The sequence below is a fragment of the Arachis duranensis genome, chromosome 2, assembly GCF_000817695.3.
Source record: "Arachis duranensis cultivar V14167 chromosome 2, aradu.V14167.gnm2.J7QH, whole genome shotgun sequence".
Classification (NCBI taxonomy): domain Eukaryota; kingdom Viridiplantae; phylum Streptophyta; class Magnoliopsida; order Fabales; family Fabaceae; genus Arachis; species Arachis duranensis.
Genome location: NC_029773.3, coordinates 13,583,473 through 13,598,685, shown reverse-complemented (window position 1 = coordinate 13,598,685; position 15,213 = coordinate 13,583,473). Strand labels below are relative to the sequence as shown.

Sequence of the window (15,213 nt, the reverse complement as noted above, 5' to 3'; positions counted from 1 at the left end):
AGACTCAAGGTGGTGTGACAGAGGAATTTCCTATTGGTATAGGATTACACCAGGGATCATCCTTAAGTCCATACCTTTTCACATTAGTCTTAGAAGTACTCACAGAGCACATCCAAGAGCCTGTGCCATGGTGCATGCTTTTTGCCGATGATATCGTCCTTATGGGAGAGTCAAGGGAAGACCTAAATAAGAAGTTGGAGTTATGGAGAGAAGCTCTAGAAGTGTATGGTCTGTGCATAAGCCGTAGCAAGACGGAATATATGGAATTTAAGTTCGATTGTCGAAGGGAAAACCCTAATACAGAGGTGAAGATTGGAGAAAACATCCTACAAAAAGTTAAAAGTTTTAAGTATATTGGATGCATCATATAGGATAATAGAGAGATTGAACAAGATGTAAATCATAGGATCCACGTAGGTTGGTCAAAATGGCAGAGTGCGTCTAGTTTTATACACGGCAAAAAAGTGCCTTTAAAACTTAAAGGTAAATTCTATCGCACCGCTATAAGACCGGCTATGCTGTATGGTACGGAGTGTTGGGCGGCTAAAGGAGAGCACGAACATAAGCTGAGTGTGGCAGAGATGAAGATGTTGAGATGGATGAGTGGTCACACGCGATTGGATAAAATAAGGAATGAAGATATAAGGGAGAGAGTTGGAGTAGCACCCATTGTGGAAAAGATGGTTGAATCGCGTCTCAGGTGGTTTGGACATGTGAGAAGAAGACCGATAGAACATCCAGTCAGGAGGGTGGATGAGATGGAAGATGGACAAAGGGCGAAAGGCAGAGGAAGACCTAAGAAGACCATCCATGAGGTGGTCAAACGAGATCTACATGTAAACGGTCTCTCTGTAGACATGATACATGACAGAGCACAATGGCGTCGTTTGATTCATGTAGCCGACCCCACTTAGTGGGATAAGGCTTTGTTGTTGTTGTTGTTTGTCATTTAAATTAGTCTTGTTAATCATGTCACTTTCATTACTAATAACATTAGAGTTTGTTGATGTGATACGTTAAGTAACATCACAACACACACCTAGTAGTCCTAATTGACTATTAACATGATTAGCTTATCAAATTAGATCAAATCAACTCTAAATTGAGGAATTCCAATGCCTCAAGTTATCACCTCAATTAGGTTTTGATTTGATATAATTTCATAAACTTATTATGTTAATAGTTAATTATGACTCTATTGAGGTGTCACTTAAATTGTTATATTAGCAAATTTTGACATCATCAACCAAAAAAAAAAGCAACAGAAAGACTAACATGATTAATTTAAAATCTTTAAAGGATGAATTTGATTAAAAAAAACTTTTTGAGACGAATTTGGAGAATGAATGATCTTTCAGGGATTAATTTGATCATTTACTTTAAATTAAACCGTTTCACATTTGAGATTAACCCCCCAATAGTCTACAATCCGAAAAAATACAATAGCAACAATAAAAAGTAAACATTTGATATTTTATTTGTAATTATTTTATTTTGTACTCTAATTATACCTGTTTGACATACGAGACAAACATAAATATCTAAAGCATTTTTCTATATTCATTTCGCCTGGGATGATATAATCATTTTGGTTTGGCATTTTTTTTTGTTCAATATATGTTTCCAAGGGATTATGAAAGCTGTTGCACCTACCTTTGATTAGAAGTTAATTAATTTAGAATATATGTCTTATTCTTATGAAAAAAAAAACATGTAGGTTAGTACTGAATATATATATAATTAAGTAAAGGTGTGGTGCTGAATATACATGGTGTGGTGCTGCACACAATATAAACAAGAGTTTCCCATGTTGCAACTATAAAATGCCAAACTGGATTATAGTACAGTGACTCTGCTGACCAAAACATCCTTGTGTAGATCTCAAGAAATATAAAAAGTAACCATGCTCCCATTTCGATCAAAATGAACTTTATAATAAAGCGGTCAATCACGACCATGACGAGGAGAAGGCCACCAACCAATTAAAAAGCCTTTGGTGTTAATCCTTTATAAATTGAGACTTAGATTTCCCCAACATCTGCAAAAATTGAAAAAGAAATTATAAAGATTATGCCCCATTGTATGGTAGAATACAAGTTGACAGAAAAATGCAATTATGATAACAGACCTTCGTCAGCGCTGCTGCTGCTGCTGCAATTATGACAGAAAAATGCACAGAAAAATGCATTAAAATTTGCCATGGAAGGTAGTCTGAGAACCTGAAGCCGATCCATCATGTCCTCGCAATTGGTGTACAGTGCCTCACATAGCTTTGAAGATTGGTATTCATTTTTTAAAATGACATTCCTATTCCTATATACCTGCAGAATTGTCCTTCATAAGTATTAATTGTTCAGAGTAAACATGTGCTTGAAATTATCATATTAAAATCCAAGATGAAACTAGATAAAGAGAGCAAATAACCATTTATCAACAAATCAAGGGCATCTTCGTTTTTTCAAAACAGTCACTGCGGTAAAAAGAAACCTACCAGCTTGGCAAAACTTTTTCATAAGATAACAAAAGAAGTTGCAAAAGAATTGATGCTTTAAGTTTGAAGCTCTGTAGACATAAATCCAGCATAATAGATGCTTTTCATTCTTGTTGAGTCAACAATCACAAAATTCTTGCTACTTACTGACTTTTGAACCAGAATGCCACAAAACAAAAACCTTAAAAGAAAATAGTTCTACTATCTTTGGCTACGATTTTTACCTACTAGTTAAGTCACACTATTTTTATTCAAAGCACATGACATTTTAGAGAGAATTTCACCCTCAAACAGGACGAGAAATTGGAAAGTTTTGCTCTCTAATGTCTTCTTTCATTGGTTTCCTTTTACATGAGGATCTCTTGTCCTCCATTCTCTTTTCTTGTTCAGAAAATTATTCTTTTATCTAAAAATAATTCCAATAAGCCGATTTCATTTTTCAAATATACTATAAGTATTCAAGAAATACCTTATGTATTTCTTCATCCAGTTGTATCACTGATTTCCCAGCATGGTGACGACCAAAATGTTGCTGATCAAAGGATCGCATGGCTTCATCTCTGGAGTTATCATGGGACTGTTGCAGAGATCCCTCTGGAAGAGGTAGTTGCAATACTCAATACTCAATACTCTTAATTGTTATTATCCTATTCCGCAACATATGCTATAATGTACAAATACTTTGTTTCTGCTCAAATATCTATATCGTAGGCGTATCTGCATATACTATTAAATTAAACTTCCTAATTGTGACTATAGTTTTGATAAAATGGCCGTATTTACTTATTGCTATTTGTGCAAAACGTAAGGCCAGACTAGCTAGCATTAATTCTCTTACAAGAAACTAGTATAACTTAGAAAACAACAATGATAAAGCCATGAAGAGATTCTATTAGTTCCTACTAAACAAAACAATTAGATCAAAACTAAAGGTGAATTTTCAGTATTAAGAAATCAACTATCTCTCTTAAATCTCCAATTCAATTATGCCAGTAATCCAAAGGGTTGACTTACTATACAATGAACGAGTGCAGAAATAGAAGGAAAGATGAAGAGGTACTAGAGGGCCGAAAAAGAGTTAGTTTTCTTATTCCTGCGATTGTGAGCACACGCTGATGCTGCGGAAATCCTTTTGCTGGTTCAGATTGCCATTTTCCTTCTCAATTCTGATAAAGAAAATTGACAATTGAGAAAGATGATCAACACAATGCAAGTGAAGAGTGAACATTGACAATTGAGAAAGATGATCAACACAGCAGAGCAACAAAACACACAACAGCACACCAGAACCAGAACCCAGAACCCACAGCAGCAGCAGCAGCAGCACAACCAGAAAATTAATAACAGCGCAAAATTAATACTACCAACAGCATTCAGCATTCAGCAACAAAAATTATCCTTCAGCAACAAACAACACCTGATTTGATTTCCATTTTTAAAAAACAGCAACAATCGTTAAAAAACAGTAACAAGTAATCCCTAATCACACTAAACCTGAAATCAATAAAGCTAAACAAAAATTTCAATAATGATTTGATTTCTATTTTTAGCAGCAGCAAGAAAATTTCAACAAAAATTTCAGGAATTAAAAAAAGAGCAACAGCACAAAATCAATGCAAAAGAAAGATTGATGATTTCAGTTTCACAGCTTGACATTCCACATTCCTTTGTCATTCACTGCTGAGAGAGTCAGACCCCTGAAGATAAATGCTACAAAGCTCAAAGAGAAAGGGATTTCGACCTCATCAGACGACCAATCGAACCCTATGATTTCATAATCTAGGATATCAAAGAGGAGGTGAAGAATTTACTACTATGAAGAAGATTCGCCAGAACATGAGAGATTGGAATAGAGGGATTTTTCCAAGCCTTTTTAGAATCAATCTATCACACGCTTAGAGACAGAAAGATCCAAGACTAGCCCAAGGAAAGTAAAAAGACCGAGAAGAATACCCAGTCGACCATTAATCCATTCACAGTTTCACATTCAAAAATCAGCAACAGGGCATAAAAGGAAGAGAAGAACCGAAGAAGTGAAGGCAGTGCCACTAACCTTCGACGGAGACATGGACGGCGACCGGCGAGACGACAGCGAGTGGCGACACAGCGGCGAGCTGCTCCAAGTTCGAGAGAAGCCAGGGAGGACGGGGACAGGGGGAAGGAGAACGCCGAGCTACAAGAGAGGAAGCAGAGGCGCCGACAGCACGGACGGCGGCGGCACTGCAGCGGAACCGTTGCAGGGAGAACTTAGGGTTTTGGTTGGGTGAGTTTGACCTTGGGTTCAGATTTCAGGGGATAGTGATTCTCGAATTGGGGGGTGGGGTGGGTGTTAGGAGGAAGCGGTGGGTTTTGGAAATTGGATCGGACCATTTTTCAGGCCGGTTCCGATTGAACCGGTTAGACCGGCCGATTCGGTCAATTTTCAGAATATTGATTCTCTATTCTATTATATAAAAATCGGATTTCTGCACTTAATGATGAAGCTGACGTGACATGCTTCTGAGAGTATTTCCCGATTTATTTCTTTTAACGCATTAAATATAAGTTATTACGATAAACTAACTATATCAACTAATTGATTTGATTAGATATTTAAGTATCATACAATTTAATATTATGTATATCAATTAATTGAATATAATTGTTAGAGTATAATTAAGATCAATTAGCATTATTCAACATATCTGAATATTTATTATAGGATATTACGTCTTTATTATTTCGATTCTCTTATCACCTATAAATACCATTTTATATTGTATCATTTTACACAAGTTGAATACTCACAAATCTTTTTTCTATTTCTCCATCTCCCCTTTCTAGCATGGTATAAGAGTCATGGTATCCTCATTGAAGAGGATTAAGTTGATTTTTTTCTGGTGAAATCACCGTACTTTTCATAATTTTCTTTCATGCCTTTTTTTTTCACTTTTGTCAATGTCTTGATGCTTTTCTTATCTCACCGATTAGCTCATCTACTACTTATTTATTCTCATGAAAAAATCATTTATTTTTCGTCACCATATGATACTTTGTCACTTTTCAATAATTTTCTAACAATTCATCATCTTTTTAACAATTTTTCAATAGTTAGCCATTTTTACTACAGTTCCATGTACGTTCTCTTTAAAAAAATATTTTTTTAACGTTTCCATTCTATAAATGATGGGAAAGGAGGGGGAAGATGAGAACAAACTAATAAAATAACCAAGCAAGATAAATATTAAGAACATCAAATAAAACTAAGAACACAACAGCATTGACAACATTCACATGTATAAAGAGAATTAAGAGATTTCACAGACTTCACAAATAATTATGTTTTAATTATGTTGTAAAATATAAATTGGAGCTATTTAAAATTAGTTTTTTTATCATTAATATTAACTTAAATTATAATAAGGTAAAAAATAAAAATAATATATAATAATTTAATTTAATTATTTATGCTACTAAAATTATTCTTTATTATATCTCATTTATTTCTATTCAATAGTGATATTTAATTGTCTATTTTAAATAAAAATTTGAATTGATTGAATTGATTTTTTTCAATTAGTAATATAATTATTGTCATATTTGCTTTGCAGAGAGAGAAGCTCTGAGAGTTCCCTTGTAAGCTCTCAGCTCTTCTTCTTTCCCCTTCTTCTTTTCAATCAAATATATATATAATATGTCTAATTGTAGAAAATCTACTATTTTATTATACGATCATATTAGACATATTTATATTCAATTTATTTGATTACTTAATTAGAATTAATTATATTAAAAAATTAGATTAAGATTATGGTAGACTAATTATATTATTATTAATTAATTATATTAAAAGATTAAAATTATGATGGATTATTATTATTTTATTATTTTTATTTTTGATATTAATTCAGATATTTAGTTTCTTTTTATTATTATTTTTTATTTGTTTATTCTATGTGTTTATTCCCATAAATCTTGCTAAATTAAATAAGATACTGTATATCTTCTTTTTATTCCTCTTTTATATACACATAAAATTTATTAAATTATTTTTCTTCCATCTAATCATTTTTTTCTCTTCTATTTATATTTTTTTTCTTCAATATTTTATTGGTTCTTATTTTTCTAAATTTTACTTTAATTTGTGTATTTGTTCTTATTATACCTAACTTTTTTTTATATGTATAATATACATTTTTATATATGTTATAAAAATATGATTTGATTCCATTAACTTGCCAATTTTTTTGAAAAATTTAAAGCTAAAGCACAAAAATATATTTATAGATATTTTATTTTTTTTTTAAACTAAAAAATGTAATACTTTTTACCATAGTTTTTGAAATCCTAAGTTAAATATGAATATTGATTTTTGAAATAGAATAAATATATTTTAAATTTTTTGCATCTAAAAATAATATTCTATCAATATTAGAATTATTTAGTTGGATAAGTAATAGTGAATATAGAATTATTTAAGATGGATAGAATTAAGTACATCTTTTTATTGAAACTACGAATTTAAAAATATTATATTCAATTCTCAATAGTTAACTCCTCATTGAACCATTGTATGTTAAAAAATTTTTTGAAGAAATAAAATAATTTTACATATATAATTTTTTTTTTAAAAATTTAATTAATTCAATATATTTATTGTTGTTGATTAAAAAGTAAATTAAAATGATAATTTAATATTTCTATACTCTTAAAATATTATTTATTTATTTTTTTAGCATTCTTTATCCTCCAATGATCACATTAATATAATTTAATTCAATAAAATTATTTATCATCATTTGATTGAATAAAAATTCTATTTTATCTGAAAATTTTAGGATTTCTCAACCTCAAGATCATTCATATTAAATCATTAAGAAATATAACTGAGAGCGCAGAAGCGTCCCTTCATTCTAGAGCATGATTGAGATTTGAGAGCTTGACTCTTGTGATTATTTGATCTTCGTCAACCAAAACCTTCTGTATCCCTAATAGGGCTGAATCACAACTCTACTGTGGGAAAAGAGCTACGGAGGCGAGTTTAATGTGTTTGAGACCAAAAATTCTGAAGTCATTATTTATATTTAAGTGTGACACTCATTAAACCCAAAAATTCAAATAAAATAATATCTATGGTTTTAATCTCATTTATCCAAATCAAAAGTAATAATCACTTATTTAATTCAACATTTATGACAATAAATAAGATCACCGTTATATAAGTCATTTAATGTGAAATTACTTAAATTGCGATTATAATTAATATATGTATTACCCATAAATATATTACGAAATAATAATTTTCTAACAATATTCCACTTGGGCTATACATATATATTTTTTTGAGATAATCACATCTTATAAATTTTATGCGTACATCTGAATGTTATTTTCCTGATTATTACTTTAATAATCTGGTATGTCTCATATATTCGTTATGAAATTACCACAAATTTTATCACATTAGTGTCGCAACGAAACCACGATGATCGCCGAAATAAAATATTCAACCACATGGATCAAATTTGAAGAGAAAATTCAGAAATTACATGCAAAAATGATTTCATGCATGCCTAGCTATTTTTAATTGGTCCAACTTGAATAAAAATTTTATTTTATTCGGTGACAGACTCAGATGAAACTGCAACGGCAATGCCCAGACTCATAGCGACAGCGACTAAGTGATGAGTCTGTGGAAGAAGAAGAGAAGAACTTAACAGACTCACAAAGAGAGAGAGAGAGAGAGAGGAATTTACCTAGAGAAAAGAGACTCGGCAGGAGAAAGGTGGCGACGAACTCAACAGCGACGATAACGGGATAAACAGCGATGGCGACATGAGCTGTGAGGGGTAGGCAGCGACGAGCTCAGTAACGACGATGATGGAACTATGAGGTTTTTTGTGAAGAAGCTGACAAGAAGAAGACTCTGAGTGAGAATGACTGGGTTTCTCTTGCATGGATATAGAGTATGGATTGAAGTTATGAATCACTGAATTTGTGATGTGAGGTAAATCCTAATTCCTAAAAAAGTGTTTATATGTATATATCTGGAGCGGGTACACCATAAACCCGACCATTCCCTTCCTGAGCAAAATCTGCCCCGACTCGGGTCAAGTTATTACCCTCTCCAACTGGGTATAGATGGGTCGAGTACCCACGTATTCGGATACTCTTGCCAAGTCTAACTACATATTGATACTCCATTTATTAAGGGTTTACCACTATCCAATAGATTGCTACACACACAAGGCGAGATTCTAACTCCTAATAGTTGTTTAAGCGGACGAGTGAGATGATCACTCAACAAACTCAAATTGATTAAGACAAATATTAATTATTTTTAATATTTTAATATTAAAAATTCTAAGTGTTTGATTTTAATTATAACTTTGTAAAATATTTATAATAATAATTACTATATATATTTTATTTAATTTTTAATAAAATTTTTTATATAATTTTATGCAGGGATAGATCCAAAAATGTTATCATAGGGGCAATAACATATATAATATTAAAATATTATGCAAAAAATTATATAATGTAAGATGTATTATAAAAATATACCGATAGAGAATATATTTTAAAGTACAAAAAATATATGTGCACTTTTTACTAACGAAGTGATCGATTCTCTGTATTATAAAATTCATCGATAATGGAATCTGTGTCAAATTTTTTAGCAGTTTTCTTTTCAATATAAATAAACGACAATTAGCAAAAAATTCATCTTTTATTTTGTTTCTGAGTTATTTTTCACAATATTCATAGCTGAAAGAAATCTCTCAGTTGTATTAGCAGTTGAAACAGAGAAAATTAATACCAAATGAATCAAGAAGGACGGTCACAAGAAAAAAAGAATTCACTTTATGGGATTTAAAAAATTTTATTTAAGTAAAAAGTATTAGTAATAATATATTTTTTTAAATTTTCTTAATATTATTACTTACTTTTTAGATATTAGAAATCATTAATATTTAAGTTAGACTTGACTTTTATTTATACTAGATTAAATACTAAATAAATTTTTTTAAAAATTAAATCATACTTAATAACTTATTACTATTAACTTTTTTTTTAAAAGGTTGGAGAGTTCGAGACCTCCACTCACTTCTAATATGTCTGTCACTAATTTTATATATTATCCCGTACTGAGTACGGGAGCATACACTAGTTACATAAAAAATCGGTTTTATTTTGGTTAATTAAAAAATTTAAAAAAACTAATTTATTAAAACGTCCAATAATATAACGATACGTAAGTGTCGTTACAAAAAGACATTTCATGCAACTCTATGGGAGCATTCCCGTAGCGACGTGGCGTAATAGGAATAACCGAATTGATGATAAGAAAATTGATACGTGTTTTTTTTATTAGAAACTCAATTATGGACAAAAAACAACACAGAATCGAGATTCTCGCAAAATAACTGACGAAACCCAAACCAAACCGCATAGCACTTATAATCATTTTACAGGTTGCTCACCTGAAACTGCAAAATTACAACCAGCAAAAGCATATAATTCCATACATAACACTAATTATATTACCTATAAAAAAAATATTATCTATTATGAAAATGAAAAAAACACCAATCCAAATTAATGATCAGACTATTATAGTAAAAATATTCCATGAGAATATACAATTTAGTTTATGCAAAGATTTTTCCCGTACATTAACATAGATCTAATGAATTTTAGTTTTCAAGTTAAATAAGAAAAATAATCTATTAAACACAGAAAATAACGCACCTTCTTTCCACCAGTCAACTTCCCATCAAACATGACACTATTAACTCTACATTAAAAAGACAAATTTTCTTATTGTAACATCTATTTAGTAAACAAAAACCAAATTAGGAATGAATCATAATGTTGAGAGTTAAAACTCAAATTGTAGATCCAATTGAATAGAGCAGAACTTGAGACGAAATTGGCGGTGAAGAGAGATGCAGCCACTGTAGCAGAGGTTCGAAAAAAAATGAGGACTTAATCACAAAATTGAGATTGCATTACCTCACCTAATCTAATAAATCTGCTCGATCACTTCTTATGTTCGTTTATATACTAAAACCAAAGTTAATAAATTATGTTTAGCAAAGATTGAGACTTACAATTGGTTCTTGCAAAATTTGCTTTATGACTTTGACGATGATCTGATGCGCCACAGGCGATCACCACGCACATCCCAGGCTACGAAGGAACAATGTTTTGACAACCTATTGCTCACTAAGTTCTCAATACGGAGGCATATGATGGAGCGAATATCATCTCAGGGTCGGCGCCCTCCCTCGGTGTCTTCTGTCATTCGAAGCCTTCTTCTGCTCGGCTAAATGTGTGTGACTGTGTGTGCCTTTGAATCGACATAAATATTTCTTCTCCTTTGAAGTTTCATGTTCTGATTCCATCATCAACGGCTTGCTTTGGAATTGATGTGAAGGCGCCAGCTGACCAGCTGCTGCAGCGGCAGGCATACAAAAAAAAAGCCAAAAAGCAAAGGATACCTAATTTCATAAATGAAAAAAGAAAAACAAGATGACACCCCACTTTTAGAGTAGAAGAGAAAAAGATTTTTATCAGGGTTATTGGTCACCGGTAGTAGGTGGGCACTGAATTTTAATTCCATTAATGACAAATAAGGTGTAGTAGTTGGAATATGTATTAATGGGTGTATCATGTATGTGGATATCTATGTGCATATTTTTTTTGGATTTGGATCCTCTAAAGTTTGAATTTTATTTTAGAGAGTAAAGTGTGATCTCTCACCATTAATTTTACTTTAGAGAGTAAAGTTTGAACTACTCCAATCTGACTAACATGGTAAAACCCAGTTGATCGTAAATGCTCCTCCGCTCTCTCATTGTACCGATAAGGAGGGACAGGGTGATCACATGTCATCATCCGAAAGCCTACAAAAGCATAGCAAAAGCACGATTCAAATTACACAACTATCATACATAATTTTAAAAATCTAATTAAAACATATAATTATATTGAATCTGATTTACTAAGTAATAACATTTTCATCTCTAATTTTAATTAATGTACATAGAGCCTATATCTAACTTACGGCAGATAATAGTCACTAATACATACTTTTACTGTCTATCTAACTAATAATGTCCCAATGTAATAATAATAAAACCTCAACTAAAATAATATACTTCTGTACATTAAAAGGCTAACAAGAAACAAGTTATTACTACCAAAACCGCAAATAAATTATACTTTACAGATCCTAATTTACTATTTGAAATTATCAACATTGTTCCAAAAAAATATATACCAAAAGTATCCTAAAATTATAACTTTTAGAATTAATTACAACAGTTAACTAATTAATTATTATTTCTAAAATTATTATAAAAAATTATAAACAAGTCATTTTAATACTAATCTATTATATTGGAAAAAAGTCTAAACAACAATTACTTATTTCTAAACACACATGTTGCTAACCATTATTTAAACATATAACCATAAATTCTTAAAATTAAACATAACAGTTAACTACTTAACTCTAATTTCAAATATTATTACAAAAATTTATAAACAAGTCATATTTAATATTGAACTATTCATATTCGAAAAAAAATTCTAAACAAGAATTAATTTTATTTAAACCCACTTATCTAACTATTATTTAAATACATATTTCTAAATTTTTAAATGTAAATTAGAATAGTTAACCACTTAACTATAATTTCTAATATTATTACAAAAAATTCTAATATTAATTTTTTTACTTCTAATCTGTTATTAAAAAAGAATCTAAACAACAATTAACTACATTTAAATATATATTCTAACTATTATTTAAATATATATTCCTAAATTTCTATAATTAACCATAACTTCTAATATTATTCCAAAAATTTCTAAAAACTAATTTTTTTTAATAATCTATTATATTACAAACAACTCTAAACAAGAACTAACTACATTTACACCTTATTTAAACATTTATTTTTAAATTTCTATCAATAAAATTATACACTAATTCATATATATGTTCTTCAGATCAACTCCTAACAACCATAAATATAATTAAATTTCTAAAAATAAAAAATATATTTCTGAAAACATAAAAAGGATTTAACAAAAAAACTTACATAATCAGAATAGCTCAGATATTTTACAATGTGAAGTTCTGGACGATCAACATTTTTAGGTTTTGATTTTCTTGACATTTTAGTTTTTTTTTCCTCAAACAGCAGAAGCTCAAAACGTTGAGAGAGGAAGAAGATGAAGTTCTGTATGCTGGGTGGCAGTGACGGACCCAGGAAAAATTTAGTTGTAGGGGCAAAAATATAATAAAATTTAGGTATAGATATATTTTTTTTGTTCCTACGATACCCAACAAATTAAGGATTAATTATCAAAAGTTTGAATTTCATTTAAAAGGGCCAATGAATTACTATATATACGAGACGAAATTCGAACTCACAACACTTGCTTAAGTGGACGACTAAGCTAATATAACTTAATTTAATTATCAGCTAATTAACTAATATAATAAAATTAATTATCACTTTTTTTGAGTTTATTTATTTATTTAATTTTTTATTTTATGCTAAATTAAATTTAACAATATAATTATTATTAGATGTTAAGTTTAACAAAATATTTTTTTTAACATAAAATGTAACACACTAACTTTTAGCACGTCATGATCGTACCAAAACTAAGGCGTTACGGACCTGATTTCCTTTATTATAAATTTACTATTGAGCCTTTAGGTCGATATCGCGTTTCAGTTTATAAGAAAATACCATAAAACTAGTAATTAAAGTCACACAATTAATAATAATAATAAATGCTATACAAATAAATTTAATATAAAACTCAAATACAATACATATCCCTCTAGATAAAATAAAACTTAAAGCAACAAGGGTGAGGGAACTCTATAAAAATAACAGGAATCACAAGTAAAACTAACAGTCGTCTGCATCTTCTAACTGAATCTTCGAACCTGTGTCACTGAAAGGGTGGAAGATTTTGGGGTGGGAACAACCACACGTTCTCAGTAGGGAATGGGAATGCCGTAAAAGTAATGAATTTAATGCAAATAATTAACTTTACTCAATAAAACTATTTTGTTAACCCTTTGAAAATACTTTTATTTCTACTTTAGATAAATAATTACTTTTCTTTAAATTTCTAATCTCAAAACAAATTTTAAATATAAAACTAGTCACATTTTCTGTCTCTCAGCCACATAGTTAATCCTCAGTCAAATGTCAACTCGTAATCACTTTAATACACTCACAAACAAGTAGTGCAAGCAAGAGATTCAATTCAATGTACAAGCAAGTCACAACAAGACAAACAATACAATCACAAAGTAATAAAACAGGCAAGCGCAATCAAATGCAAATGCGCAATCAATATGATGCATGTCTATCCCTAACGCAGGCCATGAGCTCATGTGTCGGTTGCCTACCCGCTCCCGACATTACCCGGGCACAAGTCCCAGATATGGTTTTCCAGATGCATCAGTGTGCTTATAAGTCGTACGGCCAGGCCGCATCAGTGTGACTTTAAGTCGTACGGCTAGGCCGCATCAGTGTGACTTTCCAAATCAATAAGCGTACATCTGGAAAACAGTTCTCAGTGTGTGGACGTCCCCACTTTACATTTGGCACTAAGGCCCAAACAATGTCACATCTGCTCTCCTGTGGCAGACACTTCATTAATTAATATATTCTTTAAATCCTTATTCTCTGCTCTCCTATGGCAGAGATTCCTTTTCTTAATAAACCGAGCTCAAATCTTTACTTAAAACAAAATCTCTTCTTAAAAGATTGGATTTAAAACATTATATTTTTCTTAATAAATTAAACTTTAAAATAGAGTAAATCTTTTCTTAACTAAATATATTTTAAATAATTTAATTTTTTTCAAAACCAAATCTTTTTAAAATAACTTTTCAAATAAAACCTCAGTTTTTATAAAATTTCGGCTAATTCTTAATAATCAGAAAACAGTCACATTCACAGCAATAATCCATACTCAATAACATTACTATTATTAATATATATATATATATATAGATATATTTGCAATTATTCAATTAATTTTGTAGGCATTCTAAATTAAAAACGTTTATCTTTAAAAAATAAATCCCCTACCTTCGTACGTAATCGAAATACTCGAAATTCCGGAGAAACTTTCTGACCGAGCTGCTGAAAGGAAAAACGTCCGAAATCCTCCGTGCTTCGTAGAACTCCAGTTGGCCAAGTTTAAGGGGTAGGAGAGCTACGTTACCGTCGACTTCCACCGGACAAAAATAACGCTAACACGTTAAAGAGAAAGATACGAACACTTTTACCGGATTAGATTTTTTTATTGAAGCTATGGATCGCAAGAAATCGAAATCGGAAACTCGAAGATTTCACGGTTCTCCTCAGTCACACTCTCGGTCTCTCTCTTTCTTTCTTTTTCTTAGTGGTTCGATGATATGAAAGAGATGAATATGATTAAGGCTAAGGGTATTGAATGAGAATCTTGTGATATTAAAACCCATTAGGTGTCAAAGTGTTATATATATATAAGCCACGTTTCCTTTCTTTTTCTTTTGTCCCTTGGTTTCGGTGAAGGAAAGAAAAGGAAATGGGATTCATATAGTGATTCAGGTGCATGTGTTCCTATTACATATATATATATATATAACAATTCAAGTTTAACTTTCCTTTTTCTTTGATTCCATTTAATGGTTTCGTCCATTCTTTCTAATT

The 15,213-nt window shown here is 30.6% G+C and overlaps 1 protein-coding gene across 2 annotated transcripts in view; it reads right to left on the bottom strand.

The window, feature by feature from the left end:
• The window catches only part of LOC107473646 (putative disease resistance protein At3g14460), a 42,536-nt gene that overhangs the window by 11,333 nt on the left and 15,990 nt on the right, over nucleotides 1-15,213 (bottom strand). The gene's annotated exons all lie outside the window — the stretch shown is intronic.